At 42.5% G+C, this 13,388-nt stretch overlaps 1 long non-coding RNA gene across 1 annotated transcript in view; it reads left to right on the top strand.

The window, feature by feature from the left end:
- The window catches only part of LOC311592866, a 39,902-nt gene extending 31,032 nt beyond the window's left edge, over window positions 1-8,870 (top strand). Inside the window, exon 3 of the long non-coding RNA XR_014777526.1 lies at window positions 8,193-8,870. This is a non-coding gene — a long non-coding RNA (uncharacterized lncRNA). The remainder of the gene's footprint in view (window positions 1-8,192) is intronic.
- Window positions 8,871-13,388: the final 4,518 nt, after the last annotated feature.

The raw sequence follows: 13,388 nt of genomic DNA on the forward strand, positions 1-13,388 counted from the left end.
GCATGGGGCCACCACGCCCCGCTTTATTGTATTTTAATAAGAACAAACTGAGTAGCTGTGCTGACTCCAAATCATTAGAATCTGGTTGTTTTGTCTTGTTTTCTTTTCTAAGCTTCCTACCTTTTGGAAGATATTTACAAATATTTTATGTAACCAAATTATTTTCTTAAATGTAATGAAAGAAATGTCTGCATATTATAATCAAAGGTTCATATTGTAGTGAGGTTCAGACTCTCTGAGGACTTTGTGAATTTGTAACCCATCATTTCAGCCATTCGAATGGAGGTTGTAAACTGCTACAGAGCCAAGAATCATTTTAAATTCCTGATCTACTTGCCTCCACCTAAATGCTGAAATTTCAGGCATGTGCCCCAAGAGGTCAAATCTAGGGAGTCCCGAAGGCCAGGAGCAACATTCTATACTGAATTACAGCCCCAGCCTGGTTTTTAAATTTGTAACTAGGAAATGGACAGTATCCATCTCAGAGCATTATAAGAGCGAAATGAGATAACTCATTGTCATCAGGAAGTATTTACCTGTATATTGCTGTAACTGTGCTGGCGATACAGCAAAGTAAGGGGGAGATTCCTTCCTACCGTCAGGACACTAGTGATGCTAGGGACTGGCCGTCCTTATAGCACAGCCGCGTGATGGAGATGTAGGACGGGCTAGGAATGCCTGTGAGGTCTGAAGTGAACGTGGGGTGCTGTCCCTGAGAAAGCGACATTGCAGCGGTCAGAAAACAGCACCAGGCTGAATCAGGTAACACCTGGGGAAGGCACAGCTAGTACAATAATATTGAAAGGACCTTTCAGTTTGTTCAAGGAATGACACGAAGCCTAGTGTGTGACTGAAGCTGAATGAATAGGAAGACCAGGGTGACAGAGGCCCAGGTCACATGGGGCCATATTGGTCATGGACATAATCATGGCTTTACTTGAAATGGGAGGAAACATCACAGGGTCGTTTAGAGCAGAGGAGGACGTGATCTCATTTCAATTTCAAAAGATTTTCTGTCGTGGTTAGAAATGCGAGTGAGTAGTAGAGAGAGGCAGACAATAGCAGGGAGACCATGTAGAAAGCATCCAGGCAGGCAACAGTTCTAAAGCGAATGTGAAGGGAGAGACTGATCATGTTCTGGAACTACCTAGAAGGTGGATATTGTAGGATTTATTTATTAATACATTGGTATGGAATGAGAGGAATCATTTTTGGCTGCAACACTTATAACTTAAGTCACAAGTGGGACGGTGCCAGGGCTAGGGTGTTTTTTATGTATGTGGAGCAGGTAGGACTGTGCAAGAAGGTCCAGCTTGGACACGCCTTCTATGGATGGCAATGAAGCCACAAAAGAGGTCTTGAAGGGAGTGAGCATAAACAGAAAAAAAGAAGCTCAAAGTCCATGGGTTGAGCCCCCCAGCTCAGAAATCAGGAGAGAAGAGAGATAATGAGGCATCATGAGTGGAGACAAGGAGAAACCAGGAGAGAGAAACATGCAGTGGAAGCCAAGTGTTCAATACTACTTATTAGAAGTAAATACTGGCTCAAAGGAATTTAAGTTCGCGGAATTCAGTATTGGGCTAGTTAGCTGATTTCACAATTCCAAGGTCATTATCAATCTGAAGATGAGTAGTTCTGGTGATGTGGTTGGGCATTATCTGACTGAGTGTAAGACACAATGGAAAAGAAAGAACCGCCTGCATGCCACAATTATGGAACCACTCTAAGGACGTTTCATGCAGAAAGCAGAAAATGCATAGTAACTGGAGACAGAAGTTGAATTGTGTGAGCGTCTGCTTTTGTTTTTAGTGGGAAAACAGTGTAGTGTGTTCACAGGCTGATAAAGACGCTTCAGTAGAGAGAAGGTGTTCTTTCAAGATAAAGAGGTAAGAGTTTCTAGATCCTTGTCTTTGAATCCAGCAAGAGGTGGGACCCAGCACATGAGAGGTGCCGCAAGTCCCGCTGGTCCAACCTCACCAAAGCAGGATATTGGCAACTCTTCCCCATTCACAGCCAGTGAAAGCCATGGAAGAAGCATGGAACAGGCCAAGCTGACAACGTTTACATCATATAAATAAATCAGTGAAGACTAGAATATGAACTTGTTTTCGTTTTTATTCCCAGGAAAGAGGAGTAGAAAATACTTAGTTACCTAAAGAAGTCAGAGAATGCAGATTCTGGTAGAGACATGTAGGTAACATGCTTGTCTCACGGTCTCTCTCAAATGATTGATGGCGTTGTTTACCTTTGTGTTCAGCCATATTACATTTTCTCCCCCTGCATCAGTGCACCCAGGTGATAGATCATAGCACTATGTCTTTCAAAGAAGGAAGATAAACTTTCATGACTGGACTCAGTCTTTTAAAAAAAATATTTATTTATTATATGTATATGAGTACTTTATCTGCATGTACACCTACATGTCAGAAGAGAGCATCAGAGCCCAGTATAGATGGTTGTGAGCCACCATGTGATTACTAGGAATTGAACTTAGGACCTCTGGAAGAGCAGACAGTGATCTTAACCACTGAACCATCTCTCCAGCCCCTGGACTAAGTCTTTAGACTCATCAGTTCACATGCTTAGCTAGTGAATAGTTAAAAAATATTTCTTAAGTATCTGTCAGGTGAAATAAATACAATAAAATAAATATTTAGAAAGAAATGGTAATCGTAATAATTTAGTAGGCATTATTAAAAATGAACAATTAAGCCTAGTGAAATGGATTAAATTTATATACCTTTAAGTTAAAAATGATTGGGGCTTTTGTTTTGTTTTCTTTTATTGAGAAAGTCTTGCTGTGTAGCACAGACTGCCCTGAAACCTGTGATTTCCCTGCCTCAGCCTCCCAAGTAGTGGAATGATGGGTATTCACCATCATACTTGGCTGTAGATAATGGTTTTTAAAAATAAGTACATGCCTGTGGCATAAATATATAAGTAAATCAGTAGCCAAAATAATTATAGAATATCTGCTTTACACATATATGAGTACACATGTCTTTGTGAATTTTAAGCCTAGGCCAAGTGTCAGTTATTAACATGACCCTTCCTACCCATAGTCTACTGAAATTTAAGTTCTCTCCAGTTTGAAACTTGGAACTAGGCTAGGAGTCATGTGCAATTTCCTAGCACCTGGTTTCTAATCTTTATCTCATTGGCTCGTCTCTAGCCTTAGAAAATACTATGAATTCTTTTGGGTTTCTTTGTTTGTTTGTTTTAACCATGACTATTTGGTTCTTCCGTGTCACTGACCTCTACTTTGAAGGAAGAGGCTCTGCTTCCTCTGCTCTCACATAGAGTTTCAGGAACATGGTCCTTGGCTTCTCCTCTCTGCACAGTATCCTGGGGTCATTCTATCTGTACATAAGTACGGATAATTACAGTTTCAAATGTCATCTATATGTAGATAAATAGCAGATGTTCTTCCATTCCATCCAGTGTCTGTGATCTGGAGCAGACCATCTGCTTGCTAGTGTTGCCCTTAGGATGTCTCACAGGAGCCAGGAAATCCATCTTGCTTATGCCAGGCACGGTAGCACAGGCCTGGAATGTAGGCACTTAGGAGATGTAAGCAGGAGGATCAAGAGTTCAAGGTCATCCTCAGCTTTCTAGTGACTTTTAAGGCCCGCCTAGGCTACCTGAGACTGTGTCTTTATAACACAGCACCCCCACAAACAACAACAACAACAACAAAAGAAACAATTCAACATGTTTATCTTGTATAGACCAATTGATTACCTGATTCCTCCTGCCCTCTCTGCTCAGGTGTCTATTCTGACTTATCTTCTCATAGTTATCTGGCCTACACTTTACAGTTAATAGTTTATTTATTTGTGTCTGAGAGGAGACTTGTGTTACTGTCACAGCTGTAGTGTAGAGGTCAGAGGAAAACTATGGGAACTGGCATCTCTTCTTTCATCTTAAGGATCATGGGGATTACATTCAAGTTGTCTGGCTTGATGGCCAAGCATTTCTACCCACTGAGCAATCTTACCTGCCCAGAAATTATGTTATAGTTTGAATGAGAATGCTCCCATAGGCCCATCTATTTGAATGTTTCATCACCAGTTGATGGAACTGTTTGGGAAGGATAAGGAGGCGTGGCCTCTTAGAGGGGAGGTATGTTGCTGGGGTGGGCCTTTTATATGTTTAACTCTGTCACCATCTGACAAGTGTTTGTGGATCAGACGCATGCTCTTAGCTATGTCTCCAATGCCATGCCTGCCTGCATGTTGCCATGTTCCTCACTATGATGATCATGGATGGACTCATCCTCTGAAACTGTAAGCAAGCCCCCAAGAAACTTTTTTTCTATAAGTTGTCTTTGCCATGGCATTTGTTATGTCAATAGGAAAGTAACGAAGACAGTTATTACTGTTCTGAACTTCTAACATCTTTTCATTGAGATGTGTTTAGATGATATATTTTCTTGAGGAGATGACTTTGTTGGTAAAATGCATGCCACATTACAAACATGAGAACCAGCAACCACATAAGAATCTGAGCATGGCAGCATGCATCTGCAACCACAGCACTGTGGCTGAGGACTGAGACCATCAGAGCCCTGAATCATGTTAGCCAGCTAGCCTAGATAGATCACAATCCCAGATCTAATGAGAGACTCTGTTTCAAAAAAAGAGGTGGAGAGTCATCAAGGAAAATACAGACTTTACCTTTGGCCTCTACATGCACATGTATACATTCATAACTATATACATGTGTGTACACGCACACACCACATGAACACATTTGTACACTATAAAAGGAGAATGAGAATATAACAACTGTGTCTTTCATATTAACATACTATAATGTTTAATAAAAATAACAGTGGCTCCTTTATACAAATGATGAACTGGCTGAGAAAGAAACTAGGGAAACAATATCCTTCACAATAGCCACAAACAATATAAAGTATACTGGTGTAACTCTAAGCAAGCAAGTGGAAGACCTGGGTGGCAAGAACTTTAAACCTTCAGAGAAAAAAATTGAAGAAGATATCAGAATATAGAAAGATCTCCCATGCTCATGTGTTGGCACAATTAACATAGTAAAAATAGCCATCTTGACAAAAGCAATCTACAGATTCAATGCAATTCCCATCAAAAGTCCAACACAACTCTTTACAGACCTTGAAAGAACAACTCTCAACTTCATATGAAAAAAAATAGGAAACCCAGGATAGCTGAAACAATCATGTACAATAAAAGAATATTTGCAGGAACCACCAACCTCGATTTCCAACCATACTACAGAGCAATACTATTTTAAAAATCACATTGTATTGGCATAAAAATAGAAAGGTTGGTCGGTAGAATTGAAACTAAGACCCAGAAATAAACCCATACACCTGCGGACCCCTGATTTTTTACAAAGAAGCCAAAACCATACAATGGAAAAAAGATAGCATCTTCAACAAATGGTGCTTGTCTAACTGGATGTCTACATGTAGAAAAATGGAAATTGACCCTTATTTATCGCCCTGCAGCAAACTAAAATCCAAGTGAATCAAAGACTTCAATACAAAAACCAGAAACATTAAATCTATTAGAAGTTAAAGTAGGGAAGAGCCTTGAATTCATTGGCACAGAAGACAACTTTCTAAGCAGAACACCAACAGCTCAGGGTCTAAGATCAACACCTAATAAATGGGACTTCATTAAATGGAAAAGTTTCTGTAAGGCAAAGGACACTGTCAACAGAACAAAAATGGCAGCCTACAAATTGAGAAAAGATCTTCACCAACCCTACATCTGACAAAGGGCTAATATTCAAAGTATATAAAGAACTCAAGAAATTAAATACCAACAAACTGAATAATCCAATTAAAAATGGGGTCCAGAGCTAAACAGAATTTTTAACAGAGGAATCCATTTATTAATTGTTGTTCTGTTTTATTAATTGGTATTGTGTTCAGGAAGTTTAGGCTATTTTCTTTTCTATTAGATTTAATGTGTCTTGTTTTATGTTGAGGTCTTTGATCACTTGGACTTTAGTTTTCTATAGGTTGATAAGGATCTATTTATATTTTTCTACATGTAGACATCCAGTTAGACCAGCACCATCTATTGAAGATGCTATCTTTTTTCCATTGTATGGTTTTGGCTTCTTTGTCAAAAATCAGAGTTCCGTAGGCATATGGGTTTATTTCTGGGTCTTCGATTTGATTCCATTGATCCACCAGTCTGTTTCTATGCTAGTGCCATGTACTTTTTTATTACTGTTGTTCTGTAGTACAGGGATGGTGCTACCTCCAGAAGTTCTTCTATTGTATAGGATTGTTTAACATTCTGAGGTTTCTTTTTGTTTTTCCAAATGAAGTTGAGAATTGTTCTTTCAAAGTCTGTAAAGAGTTGTGTTGGACTTTTGATAGGAATTGCATTGAATCTGTAGATTGCTTTTGTCAAGATGGCTATTTTTACTATGTTAATTGTGCCAACACATGAGCATGGGAGATCTTTCTATATTCTGATATCTTCTTCAATTTTTTTCTCTGAAGGTTTGAAGTTCTTGCCACCCAGGTCTTACACTTGCTTGCTTAGAGTTACACCAGTATACTTTATATTGTTTGTGGCTATTGTGAAGGGTATCATTTCTCTAATTTCTTTCTCAGCCCATATGTCATTTGCATATAGGAAGGCTACTGACTTTTTTTGCATTAACTTTGTATCCAGCCACCTTGCTGAAGGTGTTTATCCACTGTAGGAGTTCTCTGGTAGAATTTTGGAGTAGCTGGAGAGACAGAACAGTATAAAGAGGGAGTATGGGGGGAACAAGGGTTAGGAGCAGATGTGGGGAGTGTAAGGGTGGGAAGAAAGAAGACTTGCAGAGAGAAGAGAAATGGTGGACAGGGTATTCCTGAGTCAAGCTGGAGACTTATAACAGGGTAGGCTCGGAGGGAGGATATGGGGGTGACTAGAGCTGAGACCCCTAGTAGCAGGTGTCATGGAGACTGAAGAGGCCACCCTCTAACTAGGCAGGACTCCTAGTGGAGAGAGGTGGAACACCAACCCACCCACAAAAACTTCAACCCAAATGTACCCTGCCTAGAGATGTGCAGGGATAAAGATTGAGCAGGGAGGGAGGGAATTGTGCAACCAATGCCTGGCCCAACCTGAGACCCACCCCATGGGAGAGAGCCAACCCTGACACTAACAAGGACACTCTGCTATGCTTGTAGATGGGAGCCTAGCATAGCTATCTTCTGAGAGGCTCCACCCAGCAAAGGATCGAAACAGTTGCTGAGACTCGCAGCCAAAGATTGGGCAGAGCTCAGGGAGCCTTGTGGAAGAGTTGAGGAAAAGATTGAAGGACCCTGAGGGGACAGGAAGACCAACAGAGGCAACTATCCTGGGCCTGGGGTGGGGCAGCCTGCAGAGACTGAAGCACCACCAAAGACCATGCATGGACCGGATCTAGGCCCCCTACACACATATACCTGATGGGCATCTTGATCTTGTGGGTCCCCTAGTAAGGGGAGTGGGAGCTATTTCTGACCTGGACTCCATTACCTGCCTTTTGATCCCTTTCCCTGGAGGAGCTACCTTGTCAGGCCACCTTGGAAGAGGATATGCTGTCCTGATGGGACTTTAAGTACTGGGGTGGGTTAGTGGGGGGCTCTTTCCTGAGGGGCAGGGGATGAGGAAAGAGGGAGAGAGACTTTGACCAGGAGGAGAAGAGGATGGGGACTATGATTGGGTTGTAAAGTGAACAGCTAAACAAAGTTAAAAAATCAAAAAAGCGGGGCATGGGGGGGAATCAAATAGACATCTGAAGCAGATGGAGGGAAGGGACTGCTTGGGAGAGGGGATGGGGAGGGGAACTGAGGAGGGGACCAAGTGTAGGGAGGGAGAGAGAACGGAAATAGGTGGTGGGCATCTGTGGGACAGAGGAGGCTCCCTGGAGTCTGTGGGGATGTCCCTAGCTGAGACTCCTAACAGCAGGAAATATGGAGCCTGAGGTTGCCACCTCCTGAAGGTAGGGGGACTCCAGGGGAGGGAGGGGGACACCAACTCACCCATAAAACCTTCGACCCCAAACTTGTCCTACATACAGGAAGTGTAGGGATAGAGATGGATCAGAGATTGCAGGAATGGACAACCAATGAATGGCCCAACTTGAGACCCACCCATGGGAGAGAGCCAACCCCTGTCATTCTCATTGTTAATGATATTCTTCTATGCTTGCAGACAGGAGCCTAGCCTAACTGTCTTCTGAGAGGCTTCATCCAGAAGCTAATCGAAACGGATGCAGAGACCCACAGCCAAACAATAGGCAAAGCTCGGGGAGTTCTGTGGAAGTCTGAGAGGAAGGATTGAGGGAGCCAGAAGGGTCAAGGACACCACAAGAAGACCTACAAAGTCAACTACGGTAGCCTGGGCCCATGGTTGCTCACAGAGACTGAACTACTAACCAAAGAGCATCCACAGGCTATACCAAGGCCCACACATACATGTAGCAGATGTTCAGCTTGGTCATCATGTTGGCTCCCTAACAATGGGAGTAGGGGCTGTCTCTACTTGCCTTTGGATCCCTTTCCCATAGCTGGGCTGCCTTGTCTGGTCCTAGTGGGAGTGGATGTACTTAGTCCTGCTGTGACTTGATGTTCCAGGATGGGTTGGTACCCATCGTGGGGGTGGGGAGGTTAGGAGGAGGGTGTGAGGGTGGAATTGGAAAGAGAGGAGGGTTCAGGCTGTAGAATGATTAAATAAATCAATTAATGAAAAAAGAAATGAGTGCATATACAAAGATGTTAGAGATAACAGTGAAAATGGAACTGATATATTTTAATAAGGGAATGGCTATATTCATGCTAATGTAGCCATTCTGTAGACTATGCTAGAACCCAATAAGTATTTTCCAAGAAATTTGAACAGTCTGTTTTTAAAAGCTGCATCTTAGTACTTGCACAAATTTATATTCTCATTTTTCCCAAGATGCACCGACTCTCCCTGACTTAATTACTTCAAGAAAATGACTTCATGCTCATGGGGGTCACACACAACTCTAGTAGACTTCAGAAGCTCTGCAAGCATTGTCTCAATTAAACCCTACATAGCCTCAGAAACCTCAATGTCAATCCTTTTGTACCTGTTGCTCCTTCATCATTGCTGACTCTTTGTTGCCTGCAGTGATCTCTGGTTCTCTTCTGGCAGGATTTCAGCCACTGCAGGTCAGTCAGCTCCTCCTGGTCCTCTGCAGAGCTGGTGTTTCCTCCCAGGCTTTGTACACAGGTGCCTTAGATGTGGGTGCTGCTTGCCCTATGCTTTTAAATCAAGATTTCCACGCTCCTGTTCCCAGTCCTACTGTGCAGCAGTACACCTGCAGGAATCATACATGGAATTCTGACTACACAGGGTTCTAGCATGCATTCATGGGAATAGGGGGAGAAACAGTCTTTGTGCCCTTCCTGCAGATGCTGGGAAGTTATGTTAGAATGTGTAGCGTCACAGATGGAGTAGTGAAATGGCTGCTCAGGAGACTGACACTCTTGGAGTCGGACTGTGCTGGAGTAGTGACAGGAACTGTGAGCAAAGGCCTTACCTGGGCCCAGGCTCCTCCCTAGGTTGATCTGAGGAAGAGAAGAAGAAATGCTCTGAGAACTACTCAGGGCCTGACGTGGGCCAACGAGAGTCTGCAGGGAGCTTGCAGAGCCTCCTGGCTATGAACTAGTTTTGGGAAATGAATGGGAAGTAGGTGGCTGGCCTTCCTCGCGAGAGGAAACCTCCTTTACCAGGATGGTTAGGCCTCTGGAATATAAATTACAATAGAGTTGGCAGTTTTATGTCAGGCTAATATTGAATACTGATAAAAATAAATGTTTATCTGTGGCAAAGAAATGAAAGAAGGTGGCGCCTTCTATCTCAGTATTTAGCTTGTTGATTTAATGTCTAAATTGCCCCTCGTATGAGCCAGGGAAGACTCCATGCTCTTATGGCTACAGCCCCTAACCCTGCTCGCTCACCTCATCTCTCTGACAGAATACCTGTCAGGAGCAACTTAAGGGACAAAAGATTTATTGTGGCTCACAGTTATCATTCATGGGGGCAGGGGACCTATGGAGGATTTCACGGCGGCAGGAGCGTGAAGTGACATCTTCTCCTCGTGGCTCTGTGGATCAGGAAGCAGAGAGCGCAGGCCAGAAGCAGGGCTGAGCTGTATGTTACCTTCAAAGACTTGGCCAGGGTGATCTACCCAAAACAGCCCCCCAAGCGCAAGGACCAGGTGTTCTCACACAAGCCTTAGGGTGGGGGGGTGTAGCTTAGTAGGTAGTGTGCCTGTCTGGCATGCAGAAAGCCCCTGGGAGTGCACACATGTAACCCTAACACATGGAAGGCGGAAGCAGGAATATCAGAAGTTCAAGGCCATGCAGGACTATACAAGACTCTGTGTCAAAAAGAATGAAGAAAGAAAAGAAACATTGTATTGAACACAGTTCCTTAATATCTCATGTGGACAAGATGGATATATTCTTTTCATGAACGTATCCCGGATGTTTAAGCATGCATGTTTAATACACATTTTGGTGAATGGGCAAAATGATAACCATTTTTTTGCCCCATTGTCCATGTCCTAGTCTTTTTTTTTTTTTAATTATGTATCCAGTGTTCTGCTTGTATGTACACCTACAGGCCAGAAGAGGGCACCAGATCTCATTGGTGATGGTTGTGAGTCACCATGTGGTTGCTGGGGATTCAACTCAGGACCTCTGGAAGAGCAGTCAGTGCTCTTAACCTCTGAGCCATCTCTCCAGCCCCCATGTCCTAGTTTTGTCTATGCCTGTGTCTACTTCTGCACAGACAGATGCATCCTTCCTGAGTAGAACATTGCTCCAGCTAGGGTGGTCCAATTTGGCCGTCTGGTTTTCCAAGCACCTGGCCCCGGTCTGCTGTCATCAGGCTTAAGCTCACCCATCTCCTCATGGCCACAGCAAGGCATTTTATCCGGCATCACCCCACACATTACCCTAATCTTCCTTCTCAAAATGTCCCACATATCAGATTGTCTAAGAAGCCTCTCAAGTTCAAGGTGTTCAAAGCTGAGGGTTTTTGTTTGTTTGTTTGGTGGGGTTTTATTTGTTTTGTTTTTGTTTTTGTTTTTGTTTTGTTTTTTGAGACAGGCTTTCTCTGTGTAGCCCTGGCTGTCCCAGAACTCAGAACTCGATAGACCATACTGGCCTCGAACTCAGAGTTCCACCTGCCTCTGCCTCCTTGAGTGCTAGGATTAAAGGCATGTGCCACCACCATCTGGCTCGAAACAAGCCCCACGTCCTCTCTTTATCCTCCTGGTTAATTGGCTGGATTAATTGCGTTGTCTTTGTTCTTTTCTTCCATTAATTTCAAAATTTTATACCCCGTTTCAAGTTGGCGACTGGTTTACTTAATTTAAATGAGCACTTGAACCTTTTTATCTCTTAGCAATGTTAAAAATTAAATAGTAATTATTTTTCTGCCCTCTGGATGGTGTAGTAATAATGACAGTAATAATAATAGCCATGATGGCGATAATGACAATGATGATCTATCTTGCCTGTTAGGCACTTACTGCATGATAAACACTCGTCTAAATCCTTACATGTCCTGATTTATGTATTCTTCAAGACAATCTTGTGAAGCCTGTGCTGTTATTAATCTCATTATACCGAGGAGGGAACCAAGGCACAAGAGGTAGATAATGTGCTTTTGGTTAGAATAGCTAGGCCATGGTGGAAACAGCACTCAGCTTACTCCCACATTGGCGTTCTCTTTCTTCCTTCCTTTCTTTCTTTTTTACATTATGTCCTTTCTATTTCAAGAATTCTTTCTTAACAATGCCTACAAATTTCCAGACCATAGAAACAACTATTATTTAAATTGAGTTTTCACTAGTGTCATTGATTGTCACTATTTCTTGTATATCGAATTTTTGCTGTTTTGAGATCTTTATGCTAATGAAATTTTGATTTGATTGGACTGCTTTGATGGATTTCTATTGTTTTTAGAAAGAACATATGGGTGTGATACTTTTGAGTGTTTTTCACATCTAAAAGTATGAATCTATTGCTGTCAGGAGTGAACAAAACTTGAATGGATATGGTAATGTGAAATTACCACTTTTTTCCCTTTATAAACCCACCAATATCACTCTACTGGGAGGTTATTTCCAATATCGTAAATGAAGACATTACTGCTAGTCCCATTACTTTTTTAAGTAATGCATAAACATTTGGATTTCATCTTTTATTTATAAAATGTCACCAGGATATGCATGTGTATACTTATTTTTCAGTAATCTTGCCTAATATTTGCTTTTTCAGTGCAGAGAAATTTCTTCAAATTCAATTTTATTGCCATTTTCCTCCATAGTTCTTTGTTTTATTTGCTCCTTGATTCTTCTCCCTTAAAGAACTGGTTTCCCCACCCCACCTGACCCCCACCACAGGCAAGGCTTCTGCTTGTGTAATCCTGGCTTATAAATCAGGAGAAATATCAACTTCTTTTTATTTTTCCCTAAAAAGGTCATAGGTGGTCTGAAGCTGCAGATCAATTTGTAGACTGCTTAGCTAATATGCACAAGGCTTTGGGTTCAATCCATAGCACATCATAAGGCCAAGCGTGTTGACACACTCCTATACTCCCAACCCTGGAGAAATGGAGGCAGGGAGATCAGGAGTTCAAAGTCAGCCTTGGCTGCATAGCAAGTTTGAGACCAGCTTGGGTTTCATGAAACCCTGTGGCCAAGTAAATACAAGATCATAGGTGAGAACTGGACAGGCCTTCCCGTGCACGGCCAGTGAGTAAGCAGAGCTTCAGTGCCTGCAAGTCTCTAGCCCTACAGAGAATTGACTTATCTGTGAGGCTGCAGTAGATGGACACGTTAACCCCCTGACAGGCTATAAATGAAGGAGTGCCTGCTGAGTAGGCCCCTTTAGAGGCAGGCAATTGTGCAGGGAGATCTGACTTCCACCTTTGACTAGCTCTGGAAAAACAGAATCAATATGAAAAAGTAACAATAAACCTGAATGAGAAGCCAAAAAAATGCTACCTGAGCAGCCTCTGCCCACTGTCAGCAGCTGATGGCGGACAGTGGCCATGGGGTCCCGCGGCACCTTCCCCTCTGTGTGTACCTGAAGTTGCAGGCATTCCAGTTTGGCACCTCTCTGCTTCCCAAGGATAATAACAACTAAGGTTTGACTTTCCTTCAGTCTTTGTTGGACTGCCCCAGTAAAAAGTGGAACTGAAGTTTCTCCCTTCTCAATTGTGCATAGTTTTATACTTGATTTTTTCCTAACTTTAAATTTGTAGTGATGAAAATGCATTTATCTTAAGAATTGGCTATGGGCACTGGATATGGCTGAGTGCTTAACAGTGTGCTGAGTGGTCTTGCAGAAGACCTGGGTTCAGTTT

This window comes from Acomys minous (assembly GCF_964271855.1).
Source record: "Acomys minous genome assembly, chromosome: 2".
In the NCBI taxonomy this organism is placed as follows: domain Eukaryota; kingdom Metazoa; phylum Chordata; class Mammalia; order Rodentia; family Muridae; genus Acomys; species Acomys minous.